General features: G+C 45.5%; 1 pseudogene; it reads left to right on the top strand.

Annotated features, from left to right (window-relative positions):
• The window catches only part of LOC114389810, a 63955-nt pseudogene extending 49542 nt beyond the window's left edge, over positions 1 to 14413 (top strand).
• The last annotated feature ends 1832 nt before the right edge of the window (positions 14414 to 16245 follow it).

Below are 16245 nucleotides of genomic sequence, written 5' to 3'. Positions count from 1 at the left end.
GAGGTGCATACCTCCACGGAACTGCGTGGCTGTTTTGGTATGGAAACAGAATAGGTTTAACTACTGAGGGGTATCGGGGCATTTGGGGAGCTACGTCTCTGGTGAAATATATCACCAAAGGCTTAGGCTTTCCAAGACCTTCCTCATCTGCAGACTGCATGCATATGTGCTGCTCTGCCCCCCCCCCCCCCCATTGTCGACTTCCAGCCGGCCTTGGCCTATCATCTGTTGCAACAGGTCCTCCACTGCTAAACATGCTTCCATGTTATGTAGTGCACCGGGATGCATCAAACAGGAATCTTCCACGTGCCCACCACGGGGAATTACGCCCCCTTTTTTGTAGGGCTTCGTAGATAAACCTTCTGGGGGTCGTCACGTCCTTTAAAGGCTTGGACCTGCGCGGCCTACCCAACTCGACGGCATTAACCGCTCCCCCTCCATGATTGGCAAGCGGGTTTGTTTTCACGTTGGGCTGGTCCTCTTGAAACGTCAGTCATCCAGCTTCTATCAAATGGTGGACCTTGTGTTTAAGGGCCAGGCACTGTTCGGTGGAGTGGCACAGGGTTTTCCCATGGTATGCGCAAGTTGCGTCAGGGCTATACCACTTAGGGAAAGGAGGCTGGTAGATATTTCTGGGAGATATCACAGCCATCTGGTTGGCGATGAGGGATGGCAAGAGGTCTTCGTACGTCATTGGGATCGGGGTGAATGTTATCCTCGGGGAAAAGTTCCTTACTGCGTTGGAAACAGCGCCAAAGTGGGCATTGTCGGCCGGGCGAGTCGGGGTTGGAGCCGTAGCTTGGGGAGTCTCCCTCTGGATGGGCGGAGGCGCCCTAGCTTGTATTGGTGCTGAGTTGGAAGATTCCCCGGCGCGAGCTGAGAAGCTCGGGTGATGTTGTGCGTACTGATGGGTACCGTGAGAGATCTGCGGCGGCTTGATCCATGCGGGCGTTGAAGTGACGGCATGGGTATCTCATTCCTTCCTCTTTGCCCCAGTTGCTTCGATCCTCCTAGCATTGGTACTTGTGGAGGAGACGTAATCGAACTTCCCTCTCTTCAAGCCCACTTCGATTCTTTCCCTGGCGAATACCAAGTCTGCGAAGCTGGAGGGCATGTAGCCCACTAATTTCTCATAGTAAAACACCGGCAAGGTGTCTACCATCATGGTAATCATTTCCCTTTCGACCATGGGAGGGTCCACTTGCGCTGCCAGGTCCCTCCAACGCTAAGCGTACTCTTTAAAGGACTCGCTTTCCTTTTTAACCATGTTCTGCAGTTGAGTCCGATTGGGAGCTTCCAGATCCTTCTGAGTGCAGATGCGGGAAGCTTCCAGATTAGTGTACCAAACGACCACAGCTCCAGCCAAGCTATCTTGGAAAAAGTGCATCAACAATTTTTCATCCCTAGAATGCGCCCCCATCTTGTGACAATACATTTTGAGATGGTTCTTAGGACAAGTCATCCCTTTGTACCTGTCGAAATCAGGTACCTTGAATTTTGGGGGGATAATGACGTCTGGTACTAAGCAAAGATCTGCCATGTCCGCGAACAGATAGTCGCCAAAGCCTTCAACAGCTCTCAATCTCTCTTCGATGAGATCGAGTTTCCTTTTTTCTTCCGCTGCCGAGGGTGGTCCTTCTGCGGACAAGAATATGGGCTGTGCTGGGAGGTTTTGAGGCTCCCCCGTGAGGTTGGGCTGAGGTAGTGTGTTGGGTGTCGGCCCCTCAATGGGGACCGGGGGGTAGAAATCGATGTCTCCTTGGGCATGCTCTCTACGATCCTCGTGAACCTCGTTCGATTGTCGAGGAAACTCCCCTTCAAGGATGGGGGAAGGGACATGTCCCGCGTCGTCACGCATGACTGGTGGCGTGTAATTAGGCGGTAATCCATAAGGGTAAGCCACTCGGTTGTATCCCAGATAGGGGTTGTTGATGTGCCCCAGTGTGCTTCTTTCTCGTCCTACCACGTTTAGGAGAGGATGGTGCGCGGTAGATGGGAGAGTTGGGTCTGCTTCAACAGCCGAACTAACAGCGGCAGCGGTGGCCACGTTATTCTCCATAAGTTATCTCATTCCTAGCATAGCATCCATCATGGAAGCCATTTGCTCTTTCAAAGCCGACATGTCGGCTTTCATCTATTCCTGTATCTCCTCTTGGTCACCCATCGTCCTAGATTTGGATCTGGTGCGATAAGGATGCCTTGGGGCGCATTTAGTTATGGCATTTTTTCCTAAAAAACCAAACGTGAGGAGTACGTAAAAAAAATGAATGCATGCTAGAGATAAAATGTGGGAGTGATTTGATTCGCACTGATTTTTTGGAGTAAAAACGCGGGATAAACTCATTTTATTCAGAAAGTTATAACTAGCCAAGATCTGAGTGACAATACAAACTTCCTAGCGGTTCCTAATTATATGGGCCATTAAGTCTATCATATGCTGACAATAGCTGAGAAGTCTGTGGATCTCCTCTGGGGCGGAGTAGGTGTCTGCCACTGCTTTAGCCTTGGCCAGCAATCGGGGAAGTTCTTGATTCCCGTTCAAAGTAACAGCAAATTGGTCCATCCACATTGTTGCCTCTTGATGTAACGAGTTGATCACCCTTCCCCTAACCTCCTTTTCCACGTACACTCGGGCATACTCGTCCACCACTTTGTGCTCGTGGGCCGTGGCTAGATTTAATTCTTCTTGGTACTTGCTGATGATGGCTAACATGTTGGTCTCTGTCTCGCATAAACACTGTGACAAGCTTCTCTTGGACCTTAGGCAAACCTTCAGCTCATCCTTCAAGATCAAACTGTCTTCTCGTGATTGGTCCCTTTCCTCTCTCCGGAGCTTAAGCTCGCTGTTACTGCCCCACAGAGACCCTCGAAATTTGTTCCGGTCGTGTTCTTCCCTACGAGCCCCTTTGGTCTCTTGTTCCAAGGCCTTGGTGGTAGCTATATTTATGTCTCTCAGTTCGGCATTCTCCTTTTGGATCTTAAGAGCTGCTGATTTGAACCTTTCTTTGACTGTTTGGGCTTGCTTGAGTTCTGCCCTAAGGGCCTGCACCTCTTCGTCTTCCTCCGGTGCTCTAACTTCCACCCCTTTAGTGGTTCTCAAACTCGGGAGCCAATCCAAACCTTGCATGTGGGCTTTCAACCACCTATGGTAGCCGCCAATGGGCCCGTTGTTACTACCTCTGAGTTCCTTGTCCTTCTTTTGCACCATCTCCCATGCCTTGCAGACCTTCTGAAGCGCCTCCACGTTGGTGTTATTGAAACCTCGTGCAATAATAGGTGTGAGCTCTCCCTCTAGTGGTGCCCCTCTCATAGGGTAGCCAAGTTGTCTTATAGCAAGAACGGGATTGTAACTAATGCAACCCCTTGTCCCCATCAAGGGAACATTTGGAAATCCTCCGCACAAAATAAGAACCCTAGTTCTTCCTTCTTTCCATCGGGGGAACCAGTTGACAGACGCTCCTTCTTTGCTTGCTAAGAGTTGGTCCCAACTTGCCTCTTTTTTCTCTGTGCATGAATGGTGGCTTTCTAGCGGGCAAGCATGTCTCACCTCTTGGCGGAAGAGGTGCGAAACCAACCATACGTAGAAGGTCGGAGTACAGCAAACAATCCTTGTACTGCTATTTTCACATCTTCGGTCGAAGGTGTCATATAGATCGGCTAGGATAGCGACAACCGGGCTTTCCTGGCGGTCATGAAAGGCGAGAAAAGCGTCGATCACTGCTAGGTCCACCAACCCATCCACATTTGGAAAGAGGACTCCTCCGAAGATCAAAAGTGCGAGGATGTCTATGAACGAGGCCCATTCGCCTCTACCTGCCAAGATTCTTGCTTTTGCCTCCAAACATTTTCTCAGTACTCCAACCACCCCATTTTCGACTTGCTTTCTATGGTCTAATTCCTGCGCCGAGATTTGGACTATCTTAGAAATTCTAGCTAAAGAGGGATAGAATCCTGAGAAGAGGTATGGTTTCCTTCCCCCTAGAGGGCATCCTAGGATCGCTTCAAATTCTTCCACCATGGGTGATAGCTGGAAGTCCCCAAAGGTGAAGCACCTCAACGGCTGGTCATAATACTAGGCGAGGGAGGTAATGGCCTCTATGGAGACTTCTGCCATGGCTAGGTCCTAGATTTTACCGTAAGCTTTGTGAAAAGCTTGTCGTTAGAGCTGACCCATCAACTACCCTAACTCTTTTAGACTGGTGATTCCTAGGCTCTTGACCTTGACTTGATAGAACCTTTTTTTAAGCGAAGGCGCTTGACTCGATCCCATGTTTTACTAAAGTGAAATAAAACCCAGTGTGTGACATCCTGGAAATTTCTACCCGGAATTTTTGAAAACGATGTATTTTGAATGATTATATATATATAAGTATTATTCAGTGTATAGGCATATATGTTCTTGGTAGAAGTAGGAATAGTGGGGGCAAGATACGCGGGTTAGGCTAATTAAGGAAGAGAAAGCCATACCTGGGAGGTTATGGGTTAATTCTTAATTAATTAGTCTAAAAATCATCGTTTTGCGTGCGACTTAAAATTTAACGAAACCAACCTCTGAACCACGCTCGGGGTCTTATTCTGAGCGTTTTGATATATATATTTATTACTTTCAAAAACTGGCCCCGACGGACGCAGAGAAACGCGAGGAACTGGAACCAGAGAAACAGCACGCAAATCGAGGCAGAATTTTAGCGTTTCAAAGGTCAGATTTTTCTCACTTTTTGTGGCTGAGTATGGGTCACAATCAAAAGGGAAAGTGGGCCCTTTTTGCTCCACTCAAATGGAGACATGTGGCATAGCTTAAATAAAATAATAGAAAAAGAGAAAACCTTTTTTTTTAAAACCAAAAAGCAACTCTCTCTCTCCTCACTCAGCCCCAAAAATTTCAGAAGCCTTTTCCTCTCTCTCACGTTGCCATTCTCTTCTCCTTCATTCTCCATTGAAGCTCCAAACAAAGCTCCAACCTTTGGCCATCATTTCTGCTCCAAATCGCGAAAGGAGGGCATTTTCGGAGTCGTGAAGCGCGTCTCTACGTGTAGGACTTCGAAATTTCAGGTTTGGGTAGACTTCTTTCTCACTTGATTTTCGTGGGTATTGGGTTTTGGGAGATATGATGGGTAGTTTTGCTAGTTTTCTGCTTCATGATAGTTATTTGTGAAGAAATTTGTTGAAAGCATGTTGAACTTGCCATGTTTGGATGAGTTAAGCTTACCCATTCAGTTTTAGGGTTTTTATAATGATGCTTGTGATGTTTATGTGCTGAAATTGCTTATGGAAAACTGTTAGAGATGAAGGGTAGAGTTAACCTAGGGTTAGAAAGTGAGAATGTGGTGTTATGAGTGGAAAAAGAGTGAGGCTTTGAGAGTTGGAAGGTTAAATCTGGACTCTGTGGTAAATGGAGGTTAAAATGAGTTAATCCTAGCTTGAAATGCCATTTAGAACATGTGAGAAAGGTTAGGCTGAGCTAGAGAGAAAAACAAATCACCAAAGTGAACAAAGAGCCATTTCTAGGGTAAATTTGGGTGTTGAGGAGTCAAATTTTGATTCGGTGAAATTTTAGGCGTAAATCCAGTTTGAACAAGTTTAAATTGATGTTATAGACTTGTGTGAGGTGAGAGTTGGCTTCAAATTTGTCCCATTCTCAATTTCACTTCTCAAACCTAGAAAATCCATTAAATTGAGGGGTATTGGACACCTAGATTTTGTGTTGCTGTGTTTTGAAGCTTGACTTTGGTTTAGACATGATTGATACATGATTTGGGACTTGTAGGATTTGATTTGGGCAAGATTGGATGAGGGAAAGTGTGACTTTAAAAATCTGTACTTTATGCAGAATTTGGCTATGAAATTATGCAGCAGAATTTTGCATAAGTGCAGAAAAATGCTTGTGTGTGGTTGGCTGTGGAAAGAGTAGTGCAGAATGAGTTCTGGATGTTTGCTAGTAGATCCCAACGGTCAAAATGTAGGCTTATGTACTAGAGACTTCCAGTAAAATTTTCGAGTCGATCCAACGGTTAACGAACTGGAACGAAGGAATTGTTACTGGGGTCTTTAAGTGAGAAAAGCTGTGATTTTGGTTGGTGTTTTGGGCAGAGTTTTCTGCCTTTGCCCTGTTTTCTTGGCTGTGATAGTTTGTGCTGTTTGAATGTTGTATTACTTGGATGTTGGGGAAGCTTGGGAGGATTGATGGGGACCCGGTGTTGAGAGAAACGAGGATATGGGCTACGTGGGAGTACGTGAGCTCAGTTGGAGGTGGGCAACAGGGGATGGTGGGTTTATGCGCGATTTGTGGATGTGGAAAACTTGTTGTGCACCATCGCCCGACTGCCACCTAGTACCACATGTGATGGGTACCCCATAATCCTACAAGCTTGAGATGAGGAAGTGTAGAAGGGTGAAACTTCCTGCTTTTATTTGTTGACCACAGAGTGGTACCTGGAGATATGTCGCGGGGGTCAAGAGACCTTGGGGACGTCAGGTGGGGTGCTATTGCCCAAAACCAAGCTTGACCAATCCCGACCCAACCCGGGCATAGTCAGTCAGTGAGAACCTGTGATGTACCTAAACAGGCGAGCTCCTGGCAGTCAACAGATAAAAGGAACAAAGACCACAAAGCAAGGAGGCTTGTGTGGTGGCTGGCCAGCTGTGAAACTTGATTGATATATGGGATATGGCCTCTGGTAATCGATTACCAAGGATGGGTAATCGATTACAAGGCTTAAAAATGAAGACAGGAGGCTAAGATGGTCTCTGGTAATCGATTACCACGGGGTGTAATCGATTACCAGGCTTAGAAATGAAGGCAACAGGTTGTGGAGGCCTCTGGTAATCGATTACCAGTCTGTGTAATCGATTACACAGAGGAATGGGTCACTGGTAATCGATTACCAGGTATGTGTAATTGATTACATAGTGTCTTTTTCAGGTTTTCATGTCCTGAAGCTGTGTGATTCGAGTTTGGCCTCTGGTAATCGATTACCAAGGCTGTGTAATCGATTACTAGGGATGAAAAGCCTTGAGATACCCCTTTTACTTGCATGTAGTGGTTATGAGACGCATTGTGTTGCGGCATAGTTAGATTCTTGTGAAAGAGTCTACCCCTTTCTTTTCTTTCTTGTAGATCGTGATGGCGGCGCAGCTAATCCCTGATCGAGTGGAGATGGAGTTCCTAGAGGGAGCTTGGGAGACCCTCGAAGGCAACACGAGGTGCCGATTTCGGGGCACTATTCGATTCACGGCTACTTCTTTGGTGCATCCAGATGAGCCTGCACGGACGCTTCAGCGCACGGTGGAGTGGATACTACCCACGCCTACACCATATCGTCTAGTGGAGCCCGTCCAAGTGATCGAGGTAACGTCATCCGAGGAAGACCCAGAGGAGGATCTCGAGGAGCTACCTCCTGAGCCTACTGTGGATGCGCTTGACTTTCTAGAGGGTGATGAGGACCCACTTCCTGAGGTGGATTCTCCCGAGAACGTCATGTCGGCATCTGAGGAAGACTCTACGGAGGATAGCGGCCCTAGAGAGATGGCGATCAGCGGAGACTCTTCATCATAGCGGACAGCTCTTCGGACAAGTTTATATATTTTGAGGGTGGGTGTATCTAGGATTGACTGTTAGGTTTACTCTTTTGCTTTTGTATGGGTAGACCTGTTGTATAGGAATTTGATGATTTTATACATGTGGCTAAAGCCACCACTGTGGACACCTTTGCTCTGGATGACACTATGTATTTTGTAAAACTCCCATATTTTGGACAGCTTTAAATGATGAATGTATTTATGTTCAATCTTGTTATTTGAAAAGAAAGCATTAGCAAACTTTATTTGTAAAAGAGTTTATCGACCGTATTTTATCCTTTTATTTTCACGTGACGACCTAAAGTAATGGCTGGTATATTATTCCTTTTGAAACAGCAAAATAGTTTAGAGGTTATGAGCGGTAAGAAAGAAATGACTCCGAATAGAGTTGTGAACTGGCCATTCAGGACTCTATAGTGAGGATTTTCCTTCTAAACCTAGTTATGGTGAAAAGAGAAAGAAATGAAAAAGAAAAAGAAGAAAAAAAAATTCACCATGGTTTTTGTTATTTAAATCATTACTATTAAACCAGTCATTATTTTGGGGACGCCACACAGTGCGAATCAAAACTCCGACATCTATCATGGGTGGAATGGATGAATGCATGAAGAAATTCATATGACATAGATGCAATTTTATGAATACGGGAGCCCGGGAAATTGTCCCCTTCTTAGATACAACATTTGGGCAGCATGGTGCCCAACGTATGTATTTAAGAAGGCGACATGGACCCTCCATCGGTTTGACAAAGTGAGGGGATCAAGACGGAATCTGTGCATGATGCATATGCGAAAGGCACAACACGGGGATGTACATAGTACGACAATATCCACAAACAAATATAAGCAAAGGCGTACATGACATTTAGGACTACATGCATGGCAGTGTTAAAAATGGCACGTAGCTTGTTTGCTTTGTGCCCCTATTTTAGGGACCTACATGGGAGGAAACTAAAAGGGCTTTTAGTGATAATTCCCAAGGTTGTCATATCTCTCTTCATGGTCTCTAGAGGTATCATCCCCTTCGAAGAACATATTGCGGTAGTAGGGACTACTAGCAACAATATGTTTATCAAAGAGAAAAACTCTAGATGAGGGTTCACTGTTATCAAGCAAGTCGGAGACCTAGCATGACCACAGATTCACCTCCACTCCTTATGTTCCCACGGACCCGGGTATAGGGCCCTTTTTCAACTCACCGTGTGTGCAAATAGTGTTGGTGTTTGTGTGCATCAAATGAATAAATATTTACCTCATGCACACATTTAAAAAAAAATACACTAAAAGCATCAAAAGAGTTTATATATACAAGAACATAAGGAAAAAGACAAAGAAAAAGAACAAAAGGGAAGTCATGGTAAGGAAAGCACACTGATTGATTGGCCTAACTCTCTAACAAAAGTCCCCAGTGGAGTCGCCAACTGTCGCAACCTACCATTCGACGGGAGGGCGAGGTGAGACTCACGGGTGCGTATTCCATGGGAGGAAAATGCGCGGAGTCACCACCAACGTTTATTCGAGGAAAACGTCGGAAAAACCGGAAAGGTGTGGTCTACAAACTTTAAGTGTGAAAGGTTCGAGAGTTGTATTTACGCACGGGGAAGGTATTAGCACTCCATGCGTCCGTCATAAGGGACGGCAGCCTTTAATCAAGTGTGCAAAGATGACTTCAAATTTTTTTTATTTTCCCCTTTTTTATGTTTGTCTTTTTATGCCTTTTTTTGTATTTTTTTTATCTTTTTGTGGTCGACAAGGGTGTTTCCCTTGCTCCTACGTATTCCTCAATTGTGATAAGGAAATCAGACCTACGTAGTTCTTTGAGAACTAAACGTTGGTTAAGTAGTTTTTATCTTTTTTGCAAGATATATTATGACCAAACAAAAAAGTCGTTTTAAGGCGTTGGACCATTTAAACTATCTTTTGATTCTTTTTTGAAAGGAGAGAAAACATTAAGGCATTGGACCATTAATGATCTCGTGGTTTGTTGAAAGTAGTGACAAAGTTATGTGTTGGCTTTAGGCTTTCAAAAGTCCACTTTTAACCAAATAAAAGCAAAGAGGACCATTCAAGGCGTTGGACCTTAAAATGGTTTTTAGGTGATTTTTAATGACAAAGCTTGATTTGTGAGTTAATTTTTGCCTAAGTTTCACTTTGGTTATTAGTCATTTCAATTAAGAAAAATCGCAAAACAAACGTCCGATTGATTTTTTTTTATTATTTTATTCAAAGATATTTTTGATTATTTTATTATTATTTTGCCTCTTTTGGATTTTAAACGTGGTTACGGCGTGAAATATCGGTTGGATTTTATTCTAACAAAGATTAAAAGATATTACAACTCAAATGATCGATGGAAATTTATTTTATTTTTGATTAGGTGAGAAAATGACTTAAATAAGTGATTAAAGCACGTCAAAAGGGGGTACAGAGAGCAAACGAAATAAAAATAAAAGCACGCGAAACAAGTAGGGACCACTAAGGGCACATAGAATGAATTGAAAGGTTCAATTTTGGGAACTTACCGGTTGAAGACCGAAGAACGACAAAGAACGAACGAAGAACGATGAAGAATGGTGGAAAATCTTCACGAAATTGCCCACGGAAATGTCTCGGAAGCGCTAAGTGAATCCCATATACCAGGAGGGTTGAACGAATTTGCTATGCCCTCTTTCCCCTATTTATAGGGGAAAAGAGGGAGGTGGTTGCCACCCAACTCGCCCAGGCGAGCTGGGTTGCTTCCACCAGAAGGCACCGCGTTCTGTTGGAACATCCTGGAAGGCCCAAGTGGGCCTGATTTCTATTTGCACACCCTTGTTCACTAAATGCACCCCCCCCCCTCTACTCTTTTTTTGCTGATTCTTTTTCCATAACGTTACGGAACTTTACGAATTACGTAACGATACTTGTTTTCATTCCGTAATGTCACAAAACTTTACGGATTATGCAACCATCCCCCCTTTGACTTTTGGAATGTTACGAAACTTTATGGATTGCGCAATAATGCTTCCTTTCGACTCCCGACATGTCGCGGAACTTCATGGATCGCCTAACGATGGGTGTCAAACACCTCGAAGCGGTCAAGCGAAGGTCGCATCCCACCAAACAGATGGTCCCCGGACGAAATTAGGGTATGACACATGCACAATCATGGATCAATAGGACTTTTTTGGGAATGGTGTGTTTGGTGGGAAATTTAGCGCGACACGAAAGATATGCGGGCACAAAGATTTGGTTGGTAACCAAGAAGGGGAGCTTCATGTGTTTCAAATCATGGTTTCTTTTCTTTTCTTTCTTACTTGTGACAAATCTGTACATTATTCAGACATTGTCTGGTCCAACGACCTTTCTATATATTTCTCTTTTGCTTTCTTCCGATCTTTGATTGGAATATTTTTCTTTTCCTTTTTCTTTCATCCAATCGTTGATCGGGGATTTTCTCTTTTTTTTTTGGGGAGATCCTTCTGTTCTTTCTTCCGAGGGTAAAGGTAGAAATTCCTATCCTGGGTCAAGGTTTATGGCTGAAGGGTTGAGGTTTTGGCTAAAAAGGCTTGCGGAAGGTAGGACATGGCGTATGTCAGGGTATTTGCTTGGCAAGCGGTTCAGAGATAAGGGAATGCCCCACTTTATTTCCACGACACACATATAACAATGATGACTTGGAAATTTATGCAAAACTGATCATGCATGCACCTATGTGGACACTCAAACATCAAGTTTTGTGGCCATGTAACACTAAGGCTTAGGGTTCATTTTCCCTATTTAAAATCAACCCAGTGTTTCCAAAAGATGTTTTTTTATCAATTTATGCACACATCTGAGTCCATTTAGGCATTCGGGGAAACTTTCACAGCATTCACGCTCCTGGTGTACACACATTTTTTTCAAAATCCACTCGTGTTCTGACCGGTGAATTTTTCCAAAGAAAAAAAAACTGGCAGTTATTTCTTTTCAAAAGCGTGTTGGCCTTTTCCCCCTTTTTTTGGTTAATTGATTAATTATTTTTTTTATTATTATTTTTGTTTTTTCTTTTTAGCTATTTCTTTCAATCAATTTTCCTAAAGCAAAGAAAAGATTAAAAACAATTCGCAATCCGGGCACGGTTGGTATCCGAGATTACACTTTATCGAAAAAAGGCGTGCGAATGAAAGTACACAAGACCTCTATTTTTGGCGTTTCAGAAAAACCATCGCAAAGTACATACGACAATATGCTAGATGCGGTAAAATTTCTCACAACGAGCAACAGATAATTGAAAGCAATAACGGCATGTTTAGTTTAATCACAATGGACGTAATAACTGGAAGCACGTCAAATCACAACAGAAATAACAAAATAACCGAAAGCCATAATGTCAAATCACAACAAAATAACAAAATAATTGAAAGCAATAATGTCAAATCACAACGGAAATAACAAAATAATCGAAAGCCGTAATGTCAAATGAAAACAAATCATAAATTTGGCGAACCGGCCATACATCTCTGACTCCTCGCAGGAGAAAGTCCAACATATCGGCCATGTCCTCATCCTCTTGGGCTTCGTCTACACCTCCAGAGGCCCCTGTAGACCCCTCCTACATCTCAAACTCGCTCTTGTCCCTAGGCCAGGCCACCGTGGCCTCAAACTACTCAGGAGTGGGCCAAGGGAAAGGACTGGGGTCCTGACTTTGTTGGTGCAGGTTGTAACGGTAGAACGTCTCGTTCAGCTGCCTCTACCCTCAGTGATTAACCGCCTACTGGCTAGTCATGTGACGCATATACCTGTGCATCTGCAGTTCTATCCTATGCAAGCGATCGGAGATGGACCTCAAAGACGATACCTCCTCTTGAGGCGGCGGTGGCGCATCTGCAGCTGGTTGTTGGTCCTCCTCTGGCTACTAGGGCACCTAGCCCTGCGCCTGCGCATGCCTGGGGTGCAGTATTTCTCGATGAAGGCCCTATTAATAGGAGGTTGGGTGACCTTGCTGGGGGTGACGGGCACTCCGTAGAATTGACAGAGGCCCGTAATCAGAGCAGGAAACCCCAGGGCCCTGTTGGACTTCTCCAGGTCCACAGGGTGTCTCGTAGGTGCCGTCCCTACAAACTGATAAATGGTGTCAGAAATCAGCTGAGCCACATGCACACTCACCTACATCAAAATGGCATAAACCAACTAACACTTCGGTAGAGGGAGGTCAGAGTTTGGTCGCATCGGGCCGTCTCCAAGGATTGAAAAGCCGTCTCCAAGGATTCTTCCGCAACTTCAACGTACGACATATAAGAAGGACAGCTTACTAAAATGTCCTCTTCCCCCGAGACAATGACCAAACACCCTTTTCAGCGAGTTCCGTCAAAAGCCCGCACTATCATGGAGCTCGGCCTCAGGTGAGAGGAGTTGAATGGTAGTTTTCCCAATGTGCTTTTGGGAATCACGTTGAGTGATGAGCCATTGTCACCGAGCACCTTGGCCATAATGTGATCCATACACTTGACAGACACGTGTAGGGCCCTATTATGTCCTTGTCCTTTGACAGGGATCTCTTCCTCGGCAAAGGTGAGGTAGTTACTAGCAATGATATTGCTGACAATGCCCTTGAAGCCTTCCACAGAGATATCATGGGCCATGTAGGCCTCATTCAAAACTTTAACCAGTAACGCCCGGTGAGGTTTGGAACTCATGAGCAGTTCCAAAAGGGAGACCCTAGCTGGGGTTTTGTTGAGCTGCTCAATCACTTTGAACTCGCTCTAATGAATTATCCGGAGGAACTCATTGGCCTCTTCCATTGATACCTTCCTTCTGCGGGAGTCTCCTCCTTTCTCAGCGAATCTCCTAGCCAGAACGTCCTCATCCAGATTGGGGCCCACTTCGTTGGTCTCTTTCGCGACCACCTTCGCCTTCCCCTTGGCATCCGTGGGTCACACTGACGGGTTAGGCACTCCGAAGACTCGACCGCTACGGGTCACACCACTTAGGCCGGTGATGTTGGTAACTTTGGCAGAAAGTAAGTCAATGCTAGTGGCCTCCTCTTTCTTTTCGCTTGGCTTCTTAGGGGCGTATCTCCACGAGACCACCTTGTCGCTTTGGTAAGGGAAGGGGATAGGTTTGCTACCCGGGATAGGTCGAGAATCTCGGGGTTTCTAGAGGCCACATCCCTGGTGAAGTGTATCACCAAAGGCTTGGGTTTAGCGGGGCTTTCTTTGTCCGCTAACTACATGCACACATGTTGTTCTCCCTTGTTCCCTTCACCGATCTCAAACCAGCCTTGGTCCATCAGTTGTTGTAATAGCTCCTCCGCCGTCGAACATGTCTCCATGTCATGCGATGCACCCAAATGCATCAAACAGAAGTCCCCTTTAGGCCCATCAAAGGAAACCATGCCCGCCTCTTGCAAAGCTTCAAAGATAAACCTTCTTGAGGTTACTATGTCTTTCATTTGCTTAGGCCTCTATAGTCCGCACGCCCCTATCGCATTTACCGCTGGTCTCCCATGATTGGTGAACAAATTTGTCTTCACATTCGAGCCATCTTCTTGGAATGTTAGCCACCCCACGTCAATCAAGCTTTGCACTTTATGCTTGAGGGCCACGCACTGCTCGAATGAATGCCCCAGAGTGCCTCCGTGATACGCGCAGGTCACGTCGGGGTTGTACCACCTCGGGAAAGGAGACTAGTAGATTCTTCCGGGGGTCACCACTGCCAACAGGTTGGCGATTAAGGATGGAAACAAGTCCCTGTATGACATCGGAATCAAGGAAAACTCTGGAAGCTTCTTTACTGAAGGGTTCCTCCCCAGATTAGAACTTGTGCCAGAATTGAAATCACCGGTGGGACAAGGCCTTGCAGGAGCCGGGGCTTGAGCGGGGGCTCTTTATGGTGGGGCAGATGTCCCTTGCCGGACGGGTGCCGAGTTGGAAAGGTTTCCAGCACAAGCCGTAAAGCTCGGATGGTGTTGGGCATACTAATGAGTATTGTGAGGGGTTGATTGGGGTTTTGGCCAAGCAGGAGCCGAGGTTACAACATGAGCATCCCCTTCTTTCCTCTTTGCCCCAATCGGCCCGGATCTTCTGTTGCTTGTGCTGGTAGGGGCAACATAGTCGAACTTCCCCCTTTTTAGGCCTACCTTGATCTTCTCGCCCGCGAATACTATATCCACAAAGCTAGAGGGCATGTAGCCTACTAACTTCTCATAGTAGAACACTGGGAGTGTGTCCACTATCATGGTGATCATTTCCCTTTCCATCATGGGTGATGCTACCTGTGCCGCCAAATCCCTCCATCTTTGGGCGTACTCTTTAAAAGATTCGTGTTCCTTTTTGCACATGTTTTGTAGCTGCATTCTATCCGGAGCCATATCAACATTGTACTGATACTGCCAAATGAAGGAAACCATTAGATCCTTCCAAGAATGGATCCGAGAGGGTTCCAAGCTAGTGTACCAAGTGTTCGCCGCCCCGGCTAAGCTGTCTTGGAAAAAGTGAATGAGCAACTTCTCATCCCTTGAATACGCTCCTATCTTTCAGCAATACATTTTTAGAAGATTTTTGGGGCAAGTGGTCCCCTTGTACCTATCAAAATCTGGTACCTTGAATTTGGGAGGGATGACAACATCCGGTACCAAACATAAATCGGTCATATCAACAAAAGGGTAATCACCGGACCCTTCGACCGCTCTTAATTTCTCCTCGATGAGATCAAGTTTTCCTTTTCCCTCTACTGTCGGAGGTGGTCCACCTACGGAGAAATGTAGTGGTTGTATCAGGAGGGGTTGAGAGGCTCCCACAATATTAGGCTGAGGCGTGGCATGCAATGTCGATCCCTTGGTGGTGAACGGGGGGAATGAGTCGATGTCAACTTAGGCACGCTCTTGTGGCTCTTCGCGGGCGCCCCCTATGGACTGGGGAAGCTAACCTTCAAAGGTTATGGGAATGGCATGATCCACGTTCTCGTGCATGGTGGGCAGTGTGAAATTAAGGGGTAAGCCGTAGGGATAGGCATTTTTGTTATACCTCAAACGCGGGTTACCGGTGCTCCCCAATATCTCTCCTCCTCGTTCCCCCATGTCCAGGGTGGGTTGATGCGCTTGATTTGTGGCAGATAGATGAGTAGGGTCTGTCTCGACGGCGCACTGGCGATGGCAGTCCTAGCGGTGTTGCTTTCTATCAGTATTTTCTTGCTTAGCATGGCTTCCATCATGGAAGCCATTTGGTCTTTCAAGGCCATCATATCGGCCTTCATCTGTTCTTGCACCTCGTCAACGTCACCCATGACTCTAGTCTTAGACCGGGTTCGATAGGGGTGCCTTAGAGCGCGTTTAGTTATGGTGTTACTTCCTAGAGGAACAAAATGCGGTGAGTAATGCGACAAAAACAAAACATGAATGCATGCTAAAGATAAGTTGTCGAAGTATTGGATTCACACAGAGTTTTAAACACATAGGATTAAATCAACCTCATTTTATTAGGGAACAAAAAGGGTTTATCTAATCAAAATCAAAGCAACCATACAATTGCCTTAGCGGTTCCTAATTATGTGGGCCATCAAATCAATCATGTGTTGGCAATAATTAAGGAGCCCGTGAACCTCCTCGGGAGCCGAGTACACATCTACCATTGCCTTGGCTTTGGCTAGCAGTTGGGGAAGCTCTTGACTCCCATTCAAAGTAAAGGCGAACCTGTCCATCCACATCATT

This window comes from Glycine soja, chromosome 16, assembly GCF_004193775.1.
Source record: "Glycine soja cultivar W05 chromosome 16, ASM419377v2, whole genome shotgun sequence".
Taxonomy (NCBI): Eukaryota; Viridiplantae; Streptophyta; class Magnoliopsida; order Fabales; family Fabaceae; genus Glycine; species Glycine soja.
The sequence above is the reverse complement of the archived record's forward strand: the minus strand, read 5'-3'. Positions and strand labels throughout refer to the sequence as shown.